The 25,542-nt window shown below is 38.6% G+C and overlaps 1 pseudogene; it reads left to right on the top strand.

The window, feature by feature from the left end:
• The first annotated feature begins 1,950 nt into the window (after positions 1-1,950).
• On the top strand, positions 1,951-14,407 carry LOC150039293 (vomeronasal type-2 receptor 116-like; annotated as a pseudogene).
• The last annotated feature ends 11,135 nt before the right edge of the window (positions 14,408-25,542 follow it).

Below are 25,542 nucleotides of genomic sequence, written 5' to 3'. Positions count from 1 at the left end.
AAGGGAGCAAAAAAACCCATAGGATTGAAAAGAGACAGCCTCTTCAACGAATAATAGTGGCAGAATCGGTTATATATGTGCAGAAGTTAAATCTACAATTTCCCTCATTTATAATAACAAAATTATGTCTAGGGTATTCTTAGTAGAGATCACAGTGGCTCAATAGCTATGTACATATGATGATATAAAATGATGCAGACCAAAATGAAATCTAAGAAAAGGAAACAAGAGGGGTTTTATTGTAATTTGTGCAGGTATTTCTTTTCTTTTTTAATTTTCATTTCTTTCCTTTGGTTTATTCCCTGTTGTCACTTTATTTATTTCTATTCCTTTTGCCATGTAAAAAGGTTTATCAATTATGGAAGGCAAAGGAATCTCAGAAACAGTGGGACAAAGAGTGAACCAATTCCACAGTGAAAGTCACTGGACACTGTTTTAGAAATGAACTTGACACTTGGGGTTAGGGGAGACAGGGCACAAGGGGAAAAACTGAGGGAAGGGCTAACAATGTTAAAAAAGTAATGTACTCATTGCCTTACTGACATAGATGTAACCCCTATGTTCAGCACGTTTACAATAAAATATACATTATAAGAATAGAATTCCAGCCGTGTCGGGTACATTCTACAAAAGTTCTCCTAAATTCAGTCACACAATAAAATGAATTTATGGATTACTACTTGATGAAAGTTATTCAAGCAAGATAGTACTAATCTGCTCAACTATGATTGGAAACTTTTCAACTTATACTTCAAAAAGTACCCTTTATTTTATCACAAATATACTTGTTAAATACCATTTATAGAAACTGCTTATCACATTATCAATTAATATTTTAGTCTATGCTAATAACCTAAAAATATTTATCTCCAACAACTCAAATAACTTATTAAGGAAAGCATTTCAAACAAATTCATTGGATGCTAGTTTATAGAATCCTAAGATTATCACACATGTTCACATAATGGAAATTCTTTCTATTCTATTCATCATTTTCTCTTTTTCTGTTTCATATTATTAATATGATGATTGATTAAATATCTGATATTCATTGATTCTTGTGGAACTATAGCAATGTTTTAGGGAAAATGTATTAATGTTGCCTTTTGGGTGGTATGATTTAGCACATGAAAATGTATTCTTATGTTTGCAATATCCTCAGTATGTTTATCAAATTAGGAGAAAATATTTGCCTCTAATGATCTTATTCTTCATATTCCTTCCTGGTATTAAAGAATCCTCATTTCTGTGACATATTTGATGAGGGTATTAGGAGACTACTTGGCTTTAGTCTCTTGTATAATATTTGAGTCATTCTTGAAGGTGGGCCAATAGGATTCACCTGTCCTTGATCTGCGCTCAAGTCTTGTGCTCTGCCACTGAGCCACAGCTCCACTTTCAAAGTTCTAGTGGTTAATTGGAGATGAGAACACCCTGCACTTTCCTGCTCAGGCTGAGGCAATCCAATTGCATCATCCCAAATGGCTTTCAGGCCAAGTTTCCTGACAAAGACGATGAACAACAAAATCATCCGAGCTAACTCTGTCTCTGGGGCCTCACTCTCTTTGGTCTTGGATGAACTCATAACACCTGAGGTTCCAATCCACAAACATGTTTTCTAGCTCATGTGTTCTCCTGGATGAAGGCCACAGATGTAGAACCCCAGGAAATAGTTTTGCACATAACTTCGGGAGACCAATAACTGGCTTTGATAAAAGTTAGGCTATAGTACCAATCTCTATCAATAAAAAGACACTTATACACATGGAAGGAGATATCTGAATATACATACCTGAAACTCTGGGCCTCACTCCCAGTCAGACTTGCAGCTTAGCAGATGCTTCAGAGATGTGCCCTGTGATTTTAATACTCCTTCTCCTCCAGCTTCCCCACCTTGTCAGGTCCTTGGCTGGCACCAGCTGCTTTTCTACCCTGAAGAACAAAGCACACATGGATGGAGATGTGATGGTTGCTGGGTTTTTCCCTCTCTACACTTTGGGAACAGAACATGGTAACAGCGATGCTTCCAGTCAAGAAGAGCACAAGCTGTAAGTAACTCATCATTTTCTTCCCTTTTCCTGTTTTGTTCTGAGCATGGTCAAGGGCTGAGGGAAATCTGAGTGCACACATCAATGTTCTCTGTCTCCTCTATACTGACCTCCATTCTTATTGCACCAGGAACAGCTCAGTTTCATTATTTTGTCTTACATCTACTGTGCAGTGATTTTCTGCATGCTACAAGGACAGGACACCCATTTCCTTCCCTGCAGCTTCTTCTCACCAGGTTGGTAAATTCTTCACCTTACTCCAGCATCCCTGTATCTCCTGCATTGCAGCTGTCACTGCTGAAAATGAAGTGATATTCTTAAAAATCAACCTGAGTCACTGCCTCTTGTTCTGATCTAAAAGGCTGCAGCCACATTCTCTTCACCCCTAGACCAAGTGTCAGAATTTTTTTTTACGAGCAGCAATACTTTCAGGACATTGATAATGTTTCTTATTGAATGCTTGTGGATCATTCTGTATTCTTACTATTCATTAGATTTAAATCTGAGGAGCAAGGTTTGAAACTAGCTAAGGTAGGAAAAAATCAGTGTGCATCTTATGTAAAATAATATTTAGGAACATGAACTCACTGAAAGGGAAAGAAGAGATTTTTTTTCTTTGATGGTGTTTCTTTTTTCCTTTCCTTACTGTTCATTCATGTGTCTTTAGGAGGTAAAGGGTGCAGAGAAATTGTGGGACAAAGGATGAATAAATGTAGCAGCAGTAATCACTGAACAATATATTTAAAATGAACTGTATACTTGTGGGTAGGGATGTGTGAAAAAATAGAGAAAGCAAGGGAAGGAGTGATATTTTTCAAAAAGAAAAGTATTCTTTTTGTTTGTCAGTCCTGGTCTTGTGCTCAGGGTCTGAAACTGTCCTTGGACTTTCTCAAGGCTAGAGCTCAGCACTTCTGGTTTTTTTCTATGTATGTGGTACCAAGGAATCAAACCCGGGTCTTCGTGCAGGCTAGGCAAGCACTCTACCACTAGGCCAAATTCCTGCCCTTGTTAATAACTTTTATGGATTGATTTCTTACCTGACTCTTTCCCCACAGCTCTGGATCAGTTCTAGTAGTTTTCAGGAGGAGATGTTGGGGATATTTACAGACAGGATCACATTATCTATAAAAAAGAGAGAGAGAGAAGAGAGAGTTTTTTGTTTTATTATAGGGATAATTATAGGAGTGCTTCAGTTACATTCATCAGGTAGTCGGTACATTACTTCTCAAACATTCATACCCCTTCTCATGTTCTTGTTCCAATTTCCCCCCAACCCCTCCCAATCATCTTGTTTCCCCCTTCACTTCCCTATTTCAAATAAACAAACAAACATATGCAATATACCAAGAAATAAAGTCAGGTGCAATAACTACATGAAATTAACCATATGGGGAAAAAGAGATAAGAAATAACTTCCCACAGTATATTAAGAACAACAATCAATGTATGTGAATTAATGCACCTTTTATCTGGCAAATATCATGTAACCCTTTTATTAATTACAATAAAAAGTATCAAAAAAATAAAATAAATATCTTGTTTCCATGTCCTTGAGTTCATTTTCTTTAGCCTCATCCTGTATGACCATATGTACACAGCTTTTGATCTATGGTGATCCTCTGCTAAGAGAGTCCTAGATGTGTACTAATTACTGCAAATGAGGGAAACCATGAAACCTATGTTCCTTTGGGTCTGGCTTACTTCACTTAATAGGATTTTTTCCAAGTCTTTCCATTTCCTTACTAATGGGGTAATGCCATTGTTTCTGATGGCAGCATAGAATTCCATGGTGTATAAGTACATCTTCTTGACCCAATCATCTACTCAAGGGCATCTGGGTTGGTTCCATATCTTTGCTATGGTAAATAGTGCTGCAATGAACATCGCTGTACTAGTGGATTTAGTATGTCCTTGTTTCTGGGCATTTGGATAAATACTAAGGAGTGGAATTGCAGTGTCATAGGAGAGCTCTATGTTAAGTCAGAAAGAAAGAGTGTTAAATGTTCCTTCCCTACTTTGATTATCTAAATGACTTTCTCCTTGCCACTGCTCTTGCTAGGAATTCCAGTAATATGCTGAAGAGGAGTGGAGAGAGTGGACATCCTGATCATGTTGCTGATTTTGGGGGGAGATGACTTTAGACTGTCACTATTAAACATCATGCTGATTGTAGGTTTTTCATGTAGGTTTGTATATAATTATGTCATTTTGTCCTTGCTTCTGTTGATGGGTTGTAATATATTAATTAACTTACAGATGAAAACTGTGTTTGCATCCCTGGAATGAATACCATTTGATCCTTATGTAAGGTTTTCTCCACCAGTTGTTATGTTCCACTTCTCAGCATTTTGATGAGAAGAGATGCATCAGTGTTCATAAAGGAAATAGTTCTAATGTTCTCTTTTTCTCAATATGTCCTTCAGCAGTTGAAAGAAATGTATTTTTGGCTAATAGAATGAATTTGGTGGTATTTCCTCCCTTTGTATTTTATTAAAGAGTTTGAGAACTATTTGGTGATAATTCTCCCTTAAAAGTCTCCAAGAATTTGGCTGGACTTATTCACCATAGCTAAGATACAGAACCAACCCAGATGACCCTCAGAAGATGATTGGATCAAGAAAATGTGGTACTTATATACAATGGAAATCTATGCTGCCATCAGAAAGAATAACATTGCCCCATTTGTAAGAAAATGGAAAGACTTGGAAAAAATCATACTAAGTTAAGTAAGCCAGACCCAAAGGAAGATAGGTTTCTTGGTTTCCCACATGTGCAGTAAGTAACACATATCCAGGATTCTCCTAGCAGAGGATCACAATAGTAAAGAGCTATGTACATGTGGCCATAAAGGATGAGGAGAAGCAAAATGAACTCTGGGATCTGGAATCAAAAGTTTAGTTTGTGTGTTTGCTGTTCTCAATCTACTATGTGAGGTTATTTCCCCCCCTCTTTCTCTCTCTCTCTTTCATTTTGTTACTCTCCTTATGGTTTATCTCATATTGTCATGTTGTCTCTGTACCTGACTTTGGTACCTGATATATTGTACATACATTTATTTGTTTATTTGAAATCGGGGAGGAAGGTGAAAAGCAAGATGACTGAGAGGTATGTGGGGGAGGGAAAAATGGGAGAAAAACATCAGAAAGGATATCAGTGTTGGACAAGTGTTGTACCCACTACCTGAGAAATGTAACTGAAACCTCTCTTAACCTCACCCTAACAATATAATACAAGTAAAATAAGAAGAGTTTGGCTGTAAAAGGGACGTTTGTTATTGGCAATTTGATATCATGGCGTGTGATGTGTCTGTTTAACTGATTTATGCCTTCCTGACTCAGTTTGGGTATTGTTATTTTCTCTAGTAATATACCCATCTCTGTCAGACTAGTATATCATAATTGTTGTCACAGATGCTTATGCAGTATTCCCATTTAATATTCTCGAGTTTTGCTTGAGTCTGTGGTGATGTTTCCTATTTCATATGGATTTTTATTTGTTTGGGTGGCTTCCCTTTTTTTCTTAGTTATGTTGCTAAAGGCCTACCAATTTTTTTCAAAGAACCACCTTTTCATTTTGCATATTCTCTGCGTGGTTTTTTATTTAGTCTCTAATTCTTTTAATTTTCCTCTAATTTTAATTATTTCCTTACATGTACTGGTTTTGCTGTGTCTTGTTTCTGTTTTTCTATATGATGAACATATGTAATTCCATCATGCCTACATTGTTACTTTTTTCTTGGAAAGATTTTATTAGCACTGATTTTTACATCATATTCCAAATGCCATGTTTAACAAATAAGTATTCAAGAAGGAAAACTCTATATGTAATCACTGGTATATAGATTTTAGAACATAATTGAAGTTAAGCTGAGAGTTTGTATGTCATATTTACTTATCAATCTATATAACATTATATCTATAGAGTATATATCCCATCATAGATATTTATGTCTGTATAGTTGTGCTTATTGACAATGTCCATAAGCTTGGATACATGAATATAGAGTCATCACTCTTGTACTGTTTGGATCTAATATCCACATGTCAAAGAGACCATGCGCCTTTTGTTCCTTTTGTCTGGACTTATCTTGCTCAACATGATTTACTCTAGTTTCATCCACTTGCCAGAGACTGCTATTATGTTATCTTGTTGGCTATGTAGAATTCCACTGTATATATGTACCACATTTGTTGAATCCACTTATCTGTATTGGGGCATCTGGGGTGCTTCCATCACTAGGCTATTGTGAATAGTGCAAAGATGAACATGGCTGAGCAGGTATCCTTATCATATCCTGGATTATGAATGAATGAAAGAAAGAAAGAAAGATAGAAGAAAAAAAGAAAGGTACTTTGATCACTTTTAGTCCTTAGTATTCATTCTCTTCAGCATCTTTTTACCGTGTGTTGACCTTGGCACTGAAATTCCCATGTATAGCTTGCTTACAATATTTCTTCCTCATCCAAGTTGGAGCCTCTCTCTCCAGGGTGAAGTTCTTTGACTTGGATGTACCTCTTTGATTTTGTTACAGGAATATGAGAGAAATTCAGCAGCTTGTGTTTGAGCTCTTCTTCTAGTTGATATTGCTGGAAGAGTTGTTGAATACGCTGGGTCTGCGAGGAGATCTTGCTATAGAATCTTCCTTACATGAACTTTTGCTTCTGAAGTTGCTCTTAAGTCGAACATTCATTAGTTAGATGACACATAACACATACCTGCTGATTTAAGTGAAGGACTAATTTTTCCACAGGTTGAGCTGGTTTTCCTCAGATAAAGGTAACAGCATGTCTGATGTCTTCTGAAATTCTAATCTATAATTAATGGACAACAACCTTTTGTTTGGTGAATTGGGCAGTAAGGAAAAGCAAGCTTTCTCTCAGCTTAAATAAGTTTTGAATCTCATGCAAGACATAATTTCCTTCAAGTCTGTACCTGACCCTATATACCAGCATAAGACACTACACTTTCATTCCATCCCAATGAGGGGAATGTTCTAGCAAATTTACTGGCAAAAAAATAAATATTCATCCATGTCATGAGCTTTGATATACTCTTTCTCAGTGTCTATGTTCACTCACTATGCAGGGTTATCTTCAAGAACTACCAGTCGGTTTTGGCCTTGGCTTTTGCTATTGAGGAGATCAACAAAAATCCTGATCTTTTATATAACCTCTCTCTGGGATTTGATGTCTACAATGTTCACCATGCATATTGGGGCGTATTTAAGAATCACTTCATTTGGCTCTTTGGGAAATATACATTTCCAAACTACTCCTGTATGAGAGAGAGTAAGTCTATCGCAGCAATTACAGGACCATTAGGAATAATGTCTGCTGAGATTGGAACAGTGATGGAACTCTACAGGTTTCCACAGGTGAATGTTGGAGGGGTGGATGGATATAAAAAATCCAATTTGGGAATTATATTGATAGGAAGAGAATGAATTTATGAACCTATCAAATTTTGTGATATTAACAAGTAAGGACTCAAATATATTGGGATCTGTATATTCCTTCTGTCTGGAAAGCAAGATGGAAACATTTGTCAGGCAAATGGATTATTCAAAAATTTTCTTCAACAGAAACAAGGAAATGGAAAATGACTTTCAAATGTCAAGATATGTTGAGTATGGTACTGGTGGCTGACAGGAGTAATCTTAGTTACTCAAGAGTCTTATCTCCAATTAAATAGCAAAACTCAAGAAGAGGATGTCTGGCTGAATGTGCAGAGCAGCGCTCTTGATGGAAAAAGCCAAGTATGTGCAGGAGGCTCTGAGTTTGTGCACTTGTACAGGCATGCACATATATATATACACACAATACACACAAGAATGCAAGATATGCTGTATAAAGTTATTTAGGCTGAGAAAAAGATAGAGGCAAGTATTCTATCACAATGAAAGTGAAATCTAAAACAGGAAAAATAGTTTGAATTGAAAAGGAAACATGCATGTAAGTATGTACATATAGACATGATCAATCTGACTGAAGTATGGTAAACATAGAGGTCAAACTTCATAGTGAAACCTTACTGATCTATAGACAATCTTCATAATGCACACCACAAAGCTGAATACACGCCAAAGGTAGATGTTAAGGAAAGTTTGAAGAGGAACAAGGGATGGATGCATGGGAAAAACAACACAACATTGTATGTACATATGTGAAAAATGGAATTGGGAAACTAGGGAGTGGGTGAGATTGATGTAGATGGGAGGAGTTGATGCAACTGAGAAAAATCAAAAGGCACTTTAGGGATAAGTTGATATATTATACAACTCTTAAAAATGAATCAAAAAATGGAATAAAAATTACCTCCCATCTACTTCAACTGGTTCTTAATACTTCAAGACTGAGACTGTGATGGATGGCAATCTTTTCATTTATAAAGCATACAATTCTCTTCCACTTTAGCTAACCTTTGGGCCTTTTGATCATGCCCTGAGTGACCATAACAAGTTTCCTGCTCTCTATCAGATGGCCAAGAAGGACACATCAATCGCTGCCGCCATGGTCTCCTTATTGCTCCACTTTAGCTGGACCTGGGTGGGGCTGCTGACCTCACAAGATGAGAATGGTTCGTGGATTATTTCTGAACTGAAAGAAGAGATGATCAAGAACAGAGTTTGTGTGGCCTATGAACTACTGATCTTAACCCAAAACTTGTCACATATATTCAATTTAATGGCAGTATATAATCAGATAAATAAGTCTTCAGCAAATGTCCTAATCATATATGGTGATAATGAGTCCCTACTAGCTCTGCTAATATGTATTGAGCAACATGTAATAAAAGGCAAAGTTTGTATCATGAACTCACAGTGGGATTTAACCATGAAAAGAAGCTATTTCATGCTAGGCTCATTGCATGTGCCTCTCATTTTTTCACACCATCATGCAGATGTTTCTGGATTCACAGATTTTGCCAAGGCAGCTAACCCTTCTAAATACCCTGAAGACTTTTTCCTTGCCAAGCTGTGGTTTCTCTCTTTTAATTGCTCAGCTTCTGAGTCTGACTGTGTGACATGGGACAGTTGTCCTCCTGACGCCTCCTTGGATTTGTTGCCAGGGCATATGTTTGACATGACCATGTCTGCAGACAGTTACACCATCTACAACACTGTGTATGCAGTGGCCCAGGCTCTCCATGAGATGCTGCTTCATCAAACAGAAGTTCAAACAACTGGAAAGAGAGAAGGGACAGTGTCTTTCACTGAACAGGTAATTTGTCTATGTTACAAGGTACACACTATATGCAAAGATACTTCCTAGATTGTGTCTCATCACTCTGTGAAAATAAATATTTGAGATGTTTTTCCAAATTCCAGAAAACTATTTTGTTTAAATGTGTGTGATACTACAAATCTGTGGTTATATCTTCTCACATGAAATAGAAGGTTTGTAAAAAGGATATAATGTCTACTCCTTTGCATAAATTCCTCCTTTTTTTGCGTTTTTGGCCAGTCCTGGGGTGTGAAACAGAGCCTGGGTGCTGTTTCTGGGACTCTGTGCTCACGGATAGCACTGTACCCCTTGAGTCACAGCACTACTTCTGGCTATTTCTCAGTACTTTACTACAGACAAGAGTATCACATATGAACCTGGGCTGGATTTGAACTTCAAGTCTCAGATTTCAGCCTCCTGAATACCTAGGATTACAGGTGTGAATCACCCCCACACAGATTTTGAATTTGTTTACTTGCACATATTCTGCACATACTTATATCTAATGTTTTCAAATCTGTAAATTTAGCTTTTCCCTACATATCTTCAGCACTAGCAAAGGATGTCTTGATGAACAGAATTATACATGTCTTCTCCTTAATCTTTTCATGTCATCTAGTTGCATTCAACTTTGGTATTAAGAGTTTACCAGGTTCAATCTATAGATATTCGTGAAAATAGTGGTTGTTACAAGCTGTAGCTAGACAACTCAGAATGGATTCATTCACTGGTATTCACTGGGCATTAGTTTCTCTTCAAAGCACGCCTTATAATTCCTTTCTTTATTTCTTTCATTTTCTCGTTGGAGTCATGTACAGAGGGGTTACAGTTACATTCATTAGGAAGTACATACATTACTTCTTAAACATTGTTATCCCTTCCCATGCCTTATAGTCCATTTCTGAGTAACCAGGATTCAAAACATTTTCATTTCCCCATAGATTTCCTTCTGGAATTCTTTATTAGATATCTGAACTATCCTTGAATTCTAAATCAGAAGTTAAGGATAAACAGGAACCTACCTTCCTTCCTTTCTTCCTTTTTCTTTCTTCCTTCCTTCCTTTCTTTCTTCCTTTCTTTCTTTCTTTCTTTCTTTCTTTCTTTCTTTCTTTCCTTCTCTCCTTCTCTCCTTCTTTCTTTCTTCAGTTTTGGTGGCCCGTCAGTGGTGAGACTTGAACTCAGCCTGGGCACTGACCCTGAGCTCTTCAGCTTAAAGCTACTGTCGTACACCTTGGGACAAAGTGCCACTTCTGGTTCTCTTGTGGTTCATTGGAGGTAAGAGTCTCCTGATCTTTAGTGCCTGGACTGGCTTTTAATTGCAGACCTCAGATCTCAGCCTCATGAGTTACTAGGATTACAGGTGTGAGCTACTCAGCCTTGCAGGAGCTTTCCTTAGTTCAGGTTTTAAGCTTTCATTCTGGAATGTTCTTCACCATGATATTTTCCATCCATTTTAGCTGCATCCTTTTTTGAAGAATATCCAGTTTTACAATCCTGCCGGAGATCAAGTGATTTTGGATGAGAAAAAGAAATTAGAGCCAGAGTACGACATTCTGAACATCTGGAATTTTCCTGAAGGTCTATCATATCTGAAGATATGATAGAGTGGGCCATAGGAACTACAGAGGTGCGTTGATCTAATCATAATGATTTTAAAGACATATATCTATATCTATCTATCTATCTATCTATCTATCTATCTATCTATCTATCTATCTATCTATCTATTTATCTTTACAAACATGTTCCTTTAAACTTATAGCTGGCTGAGTCCCAGCAACTTTCTCCTCTATCTCTAGATACTCAGAGAGATAAGAACTGAATACCATTGTGTAAGGTCACCCAAAAGAGACACTTTTATGGGATTCTATTCTCCAATGAACCATCAAAAAATAGCTGAAAATAGAGCTGTGGGTCAAGTAGTAGATGCTAACCTTGAGAAAAACAACAACAAAAAAGCTGCCCAGACCTTGAAGTTCAACCCCAGGATTAGCAATGAAAGATTAAATGTGTTTCTAAATACTGATTTAGAGTATGGCCATACAATATTCACTATATCTTTCTAGGAGGTTTCCTACACTGTGATCAAGTACCCGAGGATCCCTTTACGTGCTTGAAAGGTTTACTTTGTTCCCTTCTATGGAAGGTTCATTCCATGCTTAGTTGACCTCTGACTTAGGCACCTTTGGGGACAGGAAAAAATAGAAGGCAGCTCTGAGAAGATGCTCACTTCATGGCCACGGTTAAACTAAGAGGAAAATACGATGGGCCTGGGCTTCTCAAAATGCTATGAAAAGGAGGACTTCCTACGTGCTATTCTCCACTTCACAGATGTGTAGTGATAACAGATAGTGACAGCAATATAAGAAATTCTATAGGGCTTTGCACTAGGACTGACTTCCTCACCATTATTTTCCACCTTTTAAAATTACCATACTAGTCAATATTTTAATAGGCTAGAAATCAAGGTTGTAATACATAAGCCTATGGTAATTGTGAGATAGGTAGTTTGTAACAGAATTCACATAGCTACACAGACTGCACATAGCTACATAAAAACATTAAGATTACTAATCCAATTCTTTCTAACATTGCATCTCTGGATTGTTAGCTCTGTAAACCTGCACAATTACTGACAAACCCTAATTTTCCCCAGACTCTTCACTCTGTTTGCAGTGAGAGTTGTGGTCTTGGATTCAGGAAATCTCCTCAGGAGGGAAAGGCTGCCTGTTGCTTTGATTGTACCTCTTGCCCACACAATGAGATTGCTAATGAGACAGGTAAAGCCATGACTTATGAAAAAATGATGCATTTCTTCCTAGTTTTCCTCAGTCCAACCAAGTCAATGAAAAATTTGTACATTATGATTGCACAGCTTGTTTTCTTTCCCTCTGTTAGTAATTCAATATTGACAAGTGGTTCTATTGCTATTTGAAATGTGATACACCAAGGGCTTGAATTATCTATTTTAGTAATATTTTCTAGTCTATTTCAGACAAAGTTACATTCAGAAATGCTTCTTATTTCTAATGGGTAAGACTTGCATTTTTTTATGGCCAGAGATATACAGCATTTCTTTATGTGTCTGTAAGCCATTCTTATTTCCTCTTCAGAGACGTCTGTAAGTCTATAGTCCACCTTTAAAAGAGATGGTTTCTTCATTGAGGGTGTGTTTTTGAGAGATTTAATTTTTTGAGCTCTGGCTATATTTTAGATATGAGGCCCTTCTCTGATGTATGGCTAGTGAAGCTCTTCCCCCACCAGGTGGGCTTTCTATTTATCTTTCTAGCCATGTCCTCAGCCTTTCACAAGATCAGCAGTTTAATGCAGTCCCATTTGTCCAAACTTCCTTTTATATCCTGTGTTTCTAGCCTTCGTTAAAAAAGTTTCAACCTGTGCTATGGAGCCCTAATGTGTCTCCTATTCCTTCTTATAAAGTTTTCAGGTTTCTACTTTCCCTCCAAGTCTTGGATTTATTTGGAATTGATTCTGGTGCAGGGTGACATATAAGGATCCACGTTTAGCTTTCTACAGGTGCTTATCCAATTCTGCCAAGCACCATTTGTTGAAGAGTGTGTCTTTTTTTCCATCCTATTGTTTTGTCTTCCTTATGGAAGATTAGGTGGCCATAGGTCTGTAGCTGATTTCTTGGTTTTCACAAATCATTGTAATATAACATGTATATTTCTCTCTGCACTTGCCACATAGCAAGTGCATGGAAATTTGGATACAGTTTTAGAAGTGGAAACGTCTTAGAGTATCTAAGAGTACTTTTTCTGTTCCTACAGCTTCATAAATGAATTGCAAATGAAAATATAATGAGAAGAATTCAAGTATGTGCCACAGGGATAAAATTAACATGTTACATATACATAATCTGTATTGTTTAAAATTTTCAATTAGATTGCAGAACAACACAGAGCTCCACATGTTAAAGTATGTGAGAAAATGTGTAGAAAATAGCAGTTAGGAGATTAGGATATCCCAAAGGCACATTATAAATACAAGGAATAGTCAATGAAGGAAAAAGCAAGTTGAACAAAAACTCTGAAAAAAGAAGAATATCTAAGGGGGGTGTTTATGGTTTAGAAAAGAAACTGAAATGCTTTTATAATAGGAAATACTGACATATCAGGACTATATCTAATGAATACTTTCCAAATTTCTTTGAAGAAAATGAAGCCCACAATATTGATTAATGGCAGATTACACTTCTCTCCAGATATGGAGCAGTGTGTGATGTGTGCAGATCATCAGTATGCCAACACACAGAGAGATCAGTGCCTCCTGAGAGCTGCAAGTTTCCTGGCTTTTGGAGATCCCTTGGGCATGGCTCTGGCCTGCAAGGCTCTTTGCTTCTCTATGCTCACTGCTGCTGTTCTGGGGATGTTTGTGAAACACCAAGACACTGCCATTGTCAAGGCCAATAACCGGGCTCTCACCTACATCCTGCTCATCTCCCTCATCTTCTGTTTCCTCTGTGCCTTGCTCTTTATTGGCCGACCCAACACAGTCACCTGTATCCTGCAGCAGATCACATTTGGAGTTGTGTTCATGGTGGCTGTTTCCACAGTGTTGGCCAAAACGCTGACTGTGGTCCTGGCCTTCAAGGCCACTTGTCCAGGGAGAAGGATGAGGCGGCTGCTGGTGTCTGGGGCTCCTAATCTCATCATCCCCATCTGCACCCTCATCCAGTTGAGTCTGTGTGGCCTCTGTCTGGGAAGCTCTCCTCCCTTTGTGGACACAGATGCACACTCTGAACATGGCCACATCATCATCCTGTGCAACAAGGGCTCCCTCACTGCCTTCTACTGTGTCCTGGGATACCTGGGCTCCCTGGCCCTGGCCAGCTTCATGGCAGCTTTTCTGGCCAGGAACCTGCCTGACACCTTCAATGAGGCCAGGTTCCTGACCTTCAGCATGCTGGTGTTCTGCAGTGTGTGGCTCACCTTCCTGCCTGTCTACCACAGTGCCAAGGGGAAAGTGATGGTGGCTGTGGAGGTCTTCTCCATCTTGGCCTCTGGGGCAGGCCTCCTGGGCTGCATTTTTGCCCCAAAGTGTTACATTATCATGTTAATACCCCATAAAATGTCTCTGCATGGCTTCAGGGATAAAAGACATAGTAGTAGACATTAGCTTTCTTATGATTAAACTCATGATGTATAGATTGTGCGGTTTAAATATTCAGGATTTTCCATTGTTAGTTTGTATTTTGGGATATTTAGTTCACTGAGTAAGAATCTATTTCTCAATTTTCAGGCAGTTTTATACACATGTGGCGGTGATCACAATTTAAATTCAAATACTTTTATATAATTTTTATTCCTCCTATTTACCCTGCACTTGATCTTCTCTTCCTCTCCTATGTTAATTTTCAATGTTGTCTATTCTCAGTTTTCTAAATTTTCCATTATGGCAAATTCCATTCTGCAGAGTTCTCTGCCGTATAGATATCTAATACATTTCCTTAAAATTTTCCTCTTCACAAAGTTTTACTTTTCGGTATGGTCCTTAAGAGATTGTTTTGTTCAAAAGTTCTATATTTTAAGTCATGGATTTTCCTTTTGTATTAATCTTGAGTGTCTTTTCTGGGCCTTTTTTCTGCATGTCTGTCTGGATATCTCCTTGTGTCCATACACTCCAAGAATAGTCTTCATTTTAGGATTACAATGTATAAAATATTTGAATTTCTGTTAAGGTTAAAGTATGTAATACATCATAGACTGCTCTTCTTTTCCTGGACAGGCCTTCTAATTTATTGTTATTTAATAACTCTTCCTTATTTGGTATATAGAAATGTGTTCATTAAATATACATGAGAGCATGTCTTGTAATGGTGCCACATTTACAATTTGTTGAAGCATGAGCATTTTTAACCGTCACATTCAAAATCTCTTAATTTGATAAGGAAAACAGTTATTGTTTCAAATATGTTGATTTACTGAGTTTACTACTTCTACAAAATTACATATTTATGAAATATGGACACAGTTGCAATCATTTATTGTCTGTTGGATTTTGTTCCCATGATTCTTCTGTTACTATTTAAAAGTATTCATGTATCCTTAAACTTGTTGCCTTAGCTTATGCACTTAAGGCTCCATTACCATGACCAGAAATCCATTTCTAGCTTGTTTGTGTTGAAGTAGAAATAATAGTCTCATGAACTTTCCAGGTTAGGCTGACTTTGAACTCTTTTCATGTTTATATTTCTAATTAAAAAACTGTATATTTCTATTAAATAAATATGTCATACAAAATATAAGAATATGTTGCAAACATATTGTGTCCATATTATTTTTGAAGGCATATAGTTAACAAATGAAAATGTAATTATACTGCATGTATGTCTAGTAACTCAGTATGTTAATCAATATATGATCAAAATACTTATTAGTTTATATTGAGATTTTTCCATGATCTTATTTATATGAGGAATTTCATTATTAGGACTATTTTCATATTATTCATTAAAATATGAGTCCTCATTTTGTGACAAATATTGGGAGAATATTAGATTGCAGTGCTTTTGCGTACCATTTTGCATTCCTTGCTAATTTCTTCTCTGATGAGATTTCAGTGAACTTAGACAACACTCCTTTCTCTTCAGTGAAGGAATGAAGAGAATGTACACATGGATGAACTTATATGTTGAAACAAAACTGGAAGTATGGCAGGCAGGCAGGAAGAGAATTTATGACACATAAGAGAGAATTTCTTGGATAAACAGACATACAGGAGGAAGAGGAAGAGAACAAGGAAAATATAGCCATAAGAAATGATTATTTATGTCTTATAGTAAAACTTTATTCATCAAAACAGGCTGGATTTTGCCTCTGAATCATGGTCTACAGAAAGAAACGGAAGCATTGGGACAAAGAGTGAACCAATTCCAGGGCGACACTAGAAATGAACTTGACAAGTTGGGCTAGAGAGTCAGGAGGACAGTAATGAGTGAGAGAAGTTTGGGTAGACACATCAACATTCTCTGTGTCCTCTACACTGAACTCTATCCCTATTACACCAGGAACCGTTCAATTTCATTATGTTAACTTCTGTGTACTGTTGACTGATTTTCTTCTGCCTAGGACTCCATTTCCTTCGAGACAGCTTGTCTTTCCAAGTCGGTGAATTCTTTACTCCAGCCTTCCCATATCTCCTCCATTTCAGCTGTCATTGCAGACAATGAAGTGATGTTATTAAAATCAGAAGGAGTCACTGTCATGAGATCTGCCCTAAAAGGCCCTTAGGCCAGCAGTCTGACAACTTTCTGTTGAAAAACCTATATTTTGAAAGCATTGATAAAATTCTGTTTGCAAGCTGGATACTCATGTGTGTAATCATAAGAACTTACATGACTGATCTCTGAGAATCAAGGTGTGAAGCCATCTCAGGCAGGAAAATCTGTGTGACCAGCCAAAAGCTGGAAGAGAAGCTGTAACTCAAGAAACACGGCACTAGCTTTGAGTAAAAACAGCTCAAAGACAGTGTCCAGGCATTGATTCATGCCCTAGGATGGGCACACACACACACACACACACACACACACACACACACACACACCCGCACACGCACGTGCATAAGTACTGTGATGTAGTAGTTGCTGTTTCCAACTAATCCTTGTGTCATTCTTTTATGTCACATATTCTCAACAGCCCAGATATGTCCAGGGAGCTCAGCACTATCCAAGAGCCCATATGGGAGAAGAGGATCTGCCCAGGAGAGTTCTGTTTACTTGTGCACTTGCATATTCTTGGCATTTTGGTCTGTAATTGAGTGTCTCACTAATACATGTGTATACCAAAGAAACATAAGGACTTACATAACTTCAAGATATTCTAGCAAACTACCTGATTCCTATTACAAAAGAAAATGTCCCTGTCTGTATCACTGTCATTTCTTTTTAAGTGCTGGTATGACAGTTCTAGCCTGAGGCAGCCGCTCACAGTAGAGAGCAAAGTGCACATCATAGGAAATCCCTCTTCTTTGCTATAAAAGATACAAGTACTTATCTTATATGTCAGTGGTTATTTATCTTTCTCTTGTTCTGGATTTGTTTTAGTGAGATTCAATTTTTGAGCTGTAGGTATGTTTCACATATGAGACCCTCATTTATTGTATGGCTAGCAAAGATCTTCTCTCATTCTGTGGGCTTTCTATTTATCTTGCTACCTATATCCTTTGCCATAAAGAAGCAATGCAGTTTAAATACAGTGTCATTTGTAGAACATTTCTTTGATTTTTTGTGTGTTTCTGGGCCATGCACTAAAGACAAGTAACTACCAACCAAGAATACTGTTCCCAGCTAAGTGCTCATTCCTACCTGAGGGACAAATGAAAACTTTCCACAGCAAGGAAAAATTGATGCAATTTATCTCCTCCAAACCAGCATTACAAAAAATTCTTCAAGATGTTCTACACATTGAAAATCAACACAAACGTCAGAGATACGACACCTATGCAGAGTACCACCTAATTATACCAAGAATGGACACAGTCCCTTAAAAATAGACAAAATGATAGGAACTATAAACTTTCAATCCTATTCTCAATATTAGTGGACTTAAATCTCCAATTAAGTGGCATAGACTGAATAGCTGGATCAATAAGCAAGACGTATCTTTCTTGAGACATTCAAGAGAAATATCTTCCTCACAAAAGAAATATTATAAAAGCTAATTGCTGGGATATGATTTATCAAACAAACCATGTCCATAAACAGGCCAGGGTAGCAACTCTAATATAAGATAAAGTTAACTTCAAATATAAATTAGTAAGAATAGACCAAGAAGGTTATTACATAATAATAAAAGATCTCTCTTACAGGTGGAGATAACCATACTAAATATCTATACAGCACAAGCTGGAGCACCCGTGTCATTAAACATTATTTACACTAAAACATACCTAGATCCAAAGGCAGTGATTGTTGGTGACTTTAAGACACCACTGCCACATTTGGAAAAAGAACTCAACAGAGTAACTTCAGAACAGAACAACTGCATAGACCAACTAGACCTAACAGAAATCAGCAGAACATTCCATCCAGAGACACCAGAATATATGTTTTTCTCAGAATCACATAGAACATTTTCCAAAATAGACCATATTTTAGAGCAAACCTGGGCAAATATGTGTGTATTGGGGGGAAGGGAAAATGGGAGAAAATCATGGGAGGGATAACAATGTTCAAAAAGTAATGTACTCACCACCTTACATATGTAACTGTAATTCTTCTGTATATGAACTTCCTGTTCCCTGACAATAAAACTGAATTAAAAAAATACACACAGGGTCTATGAATATGGCCTATTGGGAGAGTGCTTGCCTAGCATACACAAAAACCAGGGTTTGATTCCTCGGCACCACATACATAGAAAAAGCCAGAAATGATGCTGAGGTTCCAATTGTAGAGCTCTAGCCTTGAGAAAACCCAAGGACAGTGCTTAGGCACTGAGTTCAAGCCCCAGGACTAGCGAAAAAAAATAGCTCTGGAGAAGCTAGGAATCTATGTTCCCTGAACATTCCTCAATATAGTGCAGTCTATGTATGAGAAACCCACAGCCAGCATGATACTTCAGGTGAACAGTAAAAGCCATCTCTGCTAAAATCGGGAACAAGGTAAGGACGATGAATCTCTCCATTCCTCTTAAGTTTACTATTGGAATTTCTAGCCAGAGCACTAAGGGAAGAAGCAGCCATAAAGTGGATAAAAATACAAAAAGGGGAAGTAAAATGCTCCATTTTTGCAGATGATATGACTGAGGATTTAAAGAACCCCAAAGACTCCTCTCCAAATTACATGGGCTCATCTGAAACTTTGACAAGAGAGCAGTGTATAAAATTAATCAACACTCCCAGCAGAGGATCACAGCAGCTCAAAAGCTATATATATACAGCCATATCGAATGAGGCTTCCCAAAATGAACTCCAAGGTATGGAAACAAGAGGTTTGTCTTTCTATTTGTTTCTCTTAATGTACTATGTGAAGTTATGTATTTTCTCTTTTTTCCCCTTATGCTTTATCTCACTTTGTTATTGTATCTGTCTTTGGTACCTAGTACGTTGTGTATATGTTTATTTGTTTGTTTGAAATAGGGAAGTGAAGGATAAAAAGAAGATGACTGCTAGGGGTGGCGGGAGTGAAAATGGAAGACAAACATGGGAAGGGGTATCAATGTTCAAGAACTAATGTACATATGTACCCCTCTGTACATCACCCTGATAATAAAATACAATTTGAAAATAAATAAAGAAATTAATATACAAAACTTTGTAGCTTTACTGTATGCGAATAATGAGACAAAAGAAGCTGAAGTAGCTTCAAAAAACAATGATATTAATAATAATAAAAGCTAGGGGCAGAGGCTCACACCTGTAATCCAAACCATTCAGGAGGCTGAGATCTGAGGATCATGGTTCAAAGCCACTTCAGACACTAAAGCCCATGAGACTCATTGCCAAAAAAACCACCATAAAGCTAGAAGTGGCACTGTGGCTCAAGAGGTAGGGCAATAGCCTTGAACTGAAGAGCTCAGGCACAACACCCAGGCCTAGAGTTCAAGCCCTGCAAATAAATAAATAACAATAAATAAGTAAATAAAATATTAGAAATTCACCAAAGTTGTAAAGCTTATCTATGATGAAAACTTTCAAAACCTGAAAAAAGAAATTAAAGCAGATTCAAGGAAGTTGAAAAAGCCTTACATGCTCCTGAATTGGGAAAAATTAAAATTGTGAAAATGATATTACTTCCTGCCCAACGTGTTCTATGAGTCAAAGTAATACCCATTAAAATCTCAAGAACATCCTTCCATGATATAGAATAAGCAATCCAAAAGTTAATGTGGAAGAACAGAGGACTCAGAATAGCAGAAACAATCCTTAGCAGGACAGAGCTGGAGGAATATCAACTTCAAAAGTCTATTAGAAGGGGATCGATGGAAGATGGTGGTGGTTGAGTGTGAGTCTTTCGGAGCTCTCTCCAATGTACAAGTTCTAGCATCGTAGGAAAAAGTTCATATCCAAAGATCCATCCTTAGTAAGCTTTAGTACCACAGAGATCTGTTAGAGAGGAGAAAAGCAGGAAACCAGAGCAAGAAGACAGCGACAGTGTGGAGCAGCGCCAGCTTCTTGGAGCTGCCAAAGTGACAAAGCTTCACTCCAGGACCTGAGCAGACAGAGCTTCTTAGCAGCGCAGACCTGCCAGCTCCAGAGGCAGACAGAGCATGAGTGAGTCCAGAGCCATCACCCGGTCATGGCGCGGGCCAGCCAGCTTCACGGAACCAGAAAATCCAGCAATTTGTGAGTACTTCTGTGGAGACGTTTCCACTTTTGCTCGCAGAATGGCATTGGGAAGGAATCCCTTCCCCCACTAGCGGAGAGCAGTGCCATCTTTTTTTTCTTAATTTTTAATTTTTTTCATATATTTTTATTGTAATGAATAGAAGCGTTACATGATATTTGCAAGATAGATGGTGCATTAACATTGATACCCTTTCACATGTCTTGGTCCCCATTTCCCTCCCCACCACCCCCACCACTCATCTTGTTTTCCCCCATTCCCTATCCAATTTCAAATAACCAAATACAAATATATACGATATATCAGGTAACAAAGTGAGATACTGTACAATATGAGATAACTAAGGGACAGCAAAAGAGATGAGAGATAACATAGTACCTTAAGAACAACAATCATTCATTATATGGCTTATGTTTCTATATCCTACAGATGCTTTCATTTAGCGTCCTACTATATGGCCTTTTGTATCAAGGTTTTGCTCTATTGCAAATCTCTGCTAGGAGAGTCCAAGGTTTCTACTGATTATGACGAATGAGGGAAACCATTGAGCCTAAGTTCCTTTGAGACTGGCTTACTTCACTTAATATGATCTTTTCTAAGTCTTTCCCTGGGGCAATGTCATTCTTTCTGACAGCAGCATAGAATTCCATTGTGTACAAATACCACATCTTGTTGATCCACTCATCAACTAAGGGACATCTAGGTTGGTTCCATATCTTTGCTATGGTAAATAATGCTGCAATGAACATTGTTGTGCTGGTGGATTTAGTGTGTCCTTGTTTCTGGATGATTGGGTAAATGCCAAGTAGTGGAATTGCTGGGTTATAGGGGAGTTCTATGTTTAGTCTTTTGAGGAACTGCCATACTGCTTTCCATAGTGGTTGAATGAGTTTGCACTCCCACCAACAGTGTAGTAGTGATCCTTCCTGGCCACATCCCCTCCAGCATCTGTTATTCTTAGTTTTCTTGATCCTGGCCATTCTAACTGGAGTGAGGTGGAATCTTGGAGTTGTTTTGATTTGCATTTCTTTTATGACCAGAGATGTCAAGCATTTCTTCATGTGTCTCTAGGCCATTTTTGTTTCTTCTTCAGAGAAGACTCTCTTTAAGTCTTTGGCCCATCTTTTCATGGGATGGTTGTTACTTTGGAGATTAGTTTTGGATTGATTCAATTTTTTGAGCTGTTCCTATATTTTAGATATGAGGCCTTTGTCTGTTGTATGGTTGGTGAAGATCTTCTCCCACTCTGTAGGCTTCCTACTTAGTTAGAAGAGGCAACCCAAAATTTCATATGGAATAATAAAAGACCCCGTATAGCAAAAACACTTCTTAGAAGAAAGAACAGCGCAGGAGGAATTTCAATACCAAACTTTAGACTCTTACAGAGCTATAATTATCAAAACAGCTTGGTACTGACACAAGAACAGGTCTGAAGACCAATGGAATAGAACTGAAGACCCAGATATTAAACCACAGACCTATGGCCACCTAATCTTTGACAAGGGAGCCAAAAAAATAGAATGGAAGAAAGATAGCCTCTTCAACAAGTTGTGCTGGCAGAACTGGTTAAGCACATGCGGAAAACTAAAGTTGGATCCTTCTTTGTCACTCTGCACTAGAATTAACTCCAAATGGATCAAAGACCTGGAGGTAAAAGCCGACACTCTGAAAACTTTACAAGAAGGAATAGGAGACACACGAGGCCTCCTTGGCACAGGTCGAAACTTTCTTAATAAGGACCAAGAATCACAACAAATCAGAGAAATGCTGGATAAGCGGGACTGCATTAAACTGCAGAGCTTTTGTATAGCAGTGCCATCTTGACTGCTGCTGACAAAGACCCTACCAAACAACTGGAGCCTGAGAAGTATGCTGACGATGCCATCATTCAAAAGGGCAAAGGTTTTCCCAGAGGCAACTTAGCCAGGCCACCATCTGTCCTAGAAGAAATTCCTTCCCATGGGCGGGACACAGTCCTGGTAAACAAAGCCATGTGTGGGAAAACCAAGAGGGGTGGGGGGTGTGAGGGGGGAGGGAAATGGGTACCAAGACATGTGAAAGGGTATCAATGTATGTGAATTAATGCACCTTCTATCTGGCAAATATCATGTAACACTTTTACTAATTACAATAAAAAATAAATAAATAAATAAATAAATAAATAAATAAATGAAAAATAAAATAAAAAAAACAAAGCCATGTGTGACTCCACCCGCTTTTTTTTTTTTTGCCCAATCAAGCAAAGTGATCAGAAACACCTCAAAGCCAAATCGGAAGAGAAAAAGACTTTTTGAAGGGTTTGGATCCCAAATTTAGTGGAGACACAAGTTTCCTACCCTGTCCACCCCCCAAAAAAATAAAACGAACTGAAGAATACCCTTTTTTTCTCTTTCTTTCTTGTTTTCCTTTTTTTCTACTGTATTTCATTTGCATTTTTAATGTTCTTTTTTTTCCATTTTACCTCCACCTGCTTTTTTTAATGTTATGATTATTTCCTTTTCCCCCCACCCAAACCTCCCTGCCTGCTTTCCTTCCGTCATTGTGGTCGTTCCTAGAAACATAGTGACAGCACTGGGTAGAGACTGGATACAAATGATATTTATATTGATACAGTCACCTGCTTTTTAATCTGTTGGTTCTTTACCCTAGCATTTCTTGTCTAAGAACTCACAATTGTGTCTGATGTCCCCCCACCTTTTTTATGTTTTTATTTTTCTTTTTTGTTTATTTTTACTTTTTAAAATTTTTATCAATGAGCTCTCCTATATATACCTTCCTCTTTTCTCTATATATTCTTCTTATTACTCTTCTTATTTTCATGTTTTATTTTTTCTAAATTTTGTACTCAACTATTTTAATTTTCTACCAACTTCGGTCAGTTATCCTTACACTATCCCTTTTCTTCATTACTATATTAATGTTACACTCCTACATTACTCTTTTCTTACCTCGCCTCTTGTCTTTCATACTATTTTTCTATCTTTGGTTTTGTGTTCATCATTCAACTTTTATAGTGCATGGATCTACAACTGATGCCTGTTAAGCAATCCTATATATCTAGGTTTTCAATTATACTGTAGGTCCAGATGGACTTAAATACAATAGAGATTGGACTGAAGGGTTGATTTTTTTGGTCGTAAAATGGTGATGGATGGTGATATTGGATTTGCCTGTCAGTGCACAAAAAGAGAGAGAGAGTGCTAATACCAATCTAAAATTTGAGCATCTATTGTCTGGCCAGCTAAAGAGTTCTAGGTTGGTTATATCTTAAAAGTTGCAATCTTCTGCAGTATTAATCTTGCACCTGTTTTCAAATGGGCAGAAAAAGAAACTCAAGAAAAATGGCAAATCAAGGAATAGCATCTCCCACCCAATATAAACAGGCAATGGAGCAATCAATGGCAAAACTAGAGGAGAGTCCTTTAAATGCTATACAAATGCAATTAATAAACATAATTAACGAAGGTCAGGAGGGAGAAAGATGGCACCAAGACAATAGGGACCCAGCCTAGCTCTCTCCCACAAAAAAAAGGAGAATCAGGGAATCCTACGAGCCAACTAGCCTAAGAAACCCACAACTACATATTCAAGAAGCAATGGAGAAGTACACAAATTGGAAAAGACATCCAGATGAAACTTATATCCAATGTTCTCAAAGAACCCTAAACACGAGGACCACTCCCCCACCCCTCGCTGCCAGCTCCAAGCCACGAAAGCCTCAGCAGAGGGCGCTGCCCCAGGGAGCCCCATCCTCCACCAACGCCAGCAAGCAGCAGAATCCAGACACAGGAACCCACACAGTCCTGACATTAGCAGCACAGATGGCGGTGGAAACCAAAGGGGAGGTAAACGACCCTCTAACACAGCAGAGCAGCTCACAGCCAAACTGAGATGAGTAATCAGTCCAGTGGGTTCCCCAAAGCCATCGGGAAAGCAGAGCTGGTGGCAAGCTACAGGACTTAACCCAGACCCCTCCCACCCTTCCCAAGAAAGACTGGCAAGTGCAGGGGGGAAGGAATACAGAATCCTGTCCATTCCCCCAACAGGTCCCTTCCCCTAGCCATTGACTGGAGACTGACAGTTGGGTGGGCTCTAAGACCTAGCACCCCACCAAAGGGGGCAGAGGTGTCCCTGCTCCCACCTACCCAACAGCCTCCTCTCCCAGGCCATTGAAACTGGAGACTGTGGGGGGCTGAGACCCTTCCTTCCAACAATGGGTGGCAGTGTATGGGAATCTAGGAGCAATCATCTGAATGCCCCAAACCAAAGAGGGGGGCCCTACTCTTGGGTGCCTCCAGCAAGACAACATTGAGGGGCAACCCAAGAGTCACAAAAAGACTCTCAGCCAAAGCAGCTGAAACACAGCAGGGAATTGAAGGGCAGATCATCAGGGGTCGAGCTTGCCCTCTGAGAGCCAGAAAGGCCCAGCTCCTCCCTCAGAGCCCATGTCCTCAGCTGGGCCCAGCCCCTGGGAAGAGGACAGAAACCAGTCGGACTGATTTAGCTGAGAGCTCCAGGAAAATCCCAACCACCAGGGCCTTGGGAGGGCCCCAACCCTAGGAACAGAGCAGGAAAACTAGCCATCCATGGGGCTAGCTGAGACCAAAGCTCGCAGCTCAATCCTAGGGCACACTGTGGGGCCACTGGTTGGGCTGAGAGCTAGCCGTGCAACCACACACAGCCTCTGGAAACAGGCTGAACACCTGTAAACGCTGCAAACTCTGACCTAGTAAGCAGTGGAACTAATTTGGCTGAGAAACACATGTATACACAGATTCCCAGAACCACCAGTCCCAAACCAAGTAAAGACTACCACCTACCCACCACAGAGCGAACCTACAACAACAGTCCTCGATGCCTCGGAAAGCACAACGACGAATTATGACATATGTAAATAATCAAAGTCCCACACAAAATGCAAAAGGAAACAAGAGTGAGGAGAGATGTCACCATCTCAAGAAATGAC

The sequence above is a fragment of the Megascapheus bottae genome, unplaced genomic scaffold, assembly GCF_031878675.1.
Source record: "Megascapheus bottae isolate mThoBot1 unplaced genomic scaffold, mThoBot2.hap1 HAP1_SCAFFOLD_40, whole genome shotgun sequence".
In the NCBI taxonomy this organism is placed as follows: domain Eukaryota; kingdom Metazoa; phylum Chordata; class Mammalia; order Rodentia; family Geomyidae; genus Megascapheus; species Megascapheus bottae.
Note: the sequence above shows the minus strand (reverse complement) of the source record. Positions and strands in the feature narration are given on the sequence as shown.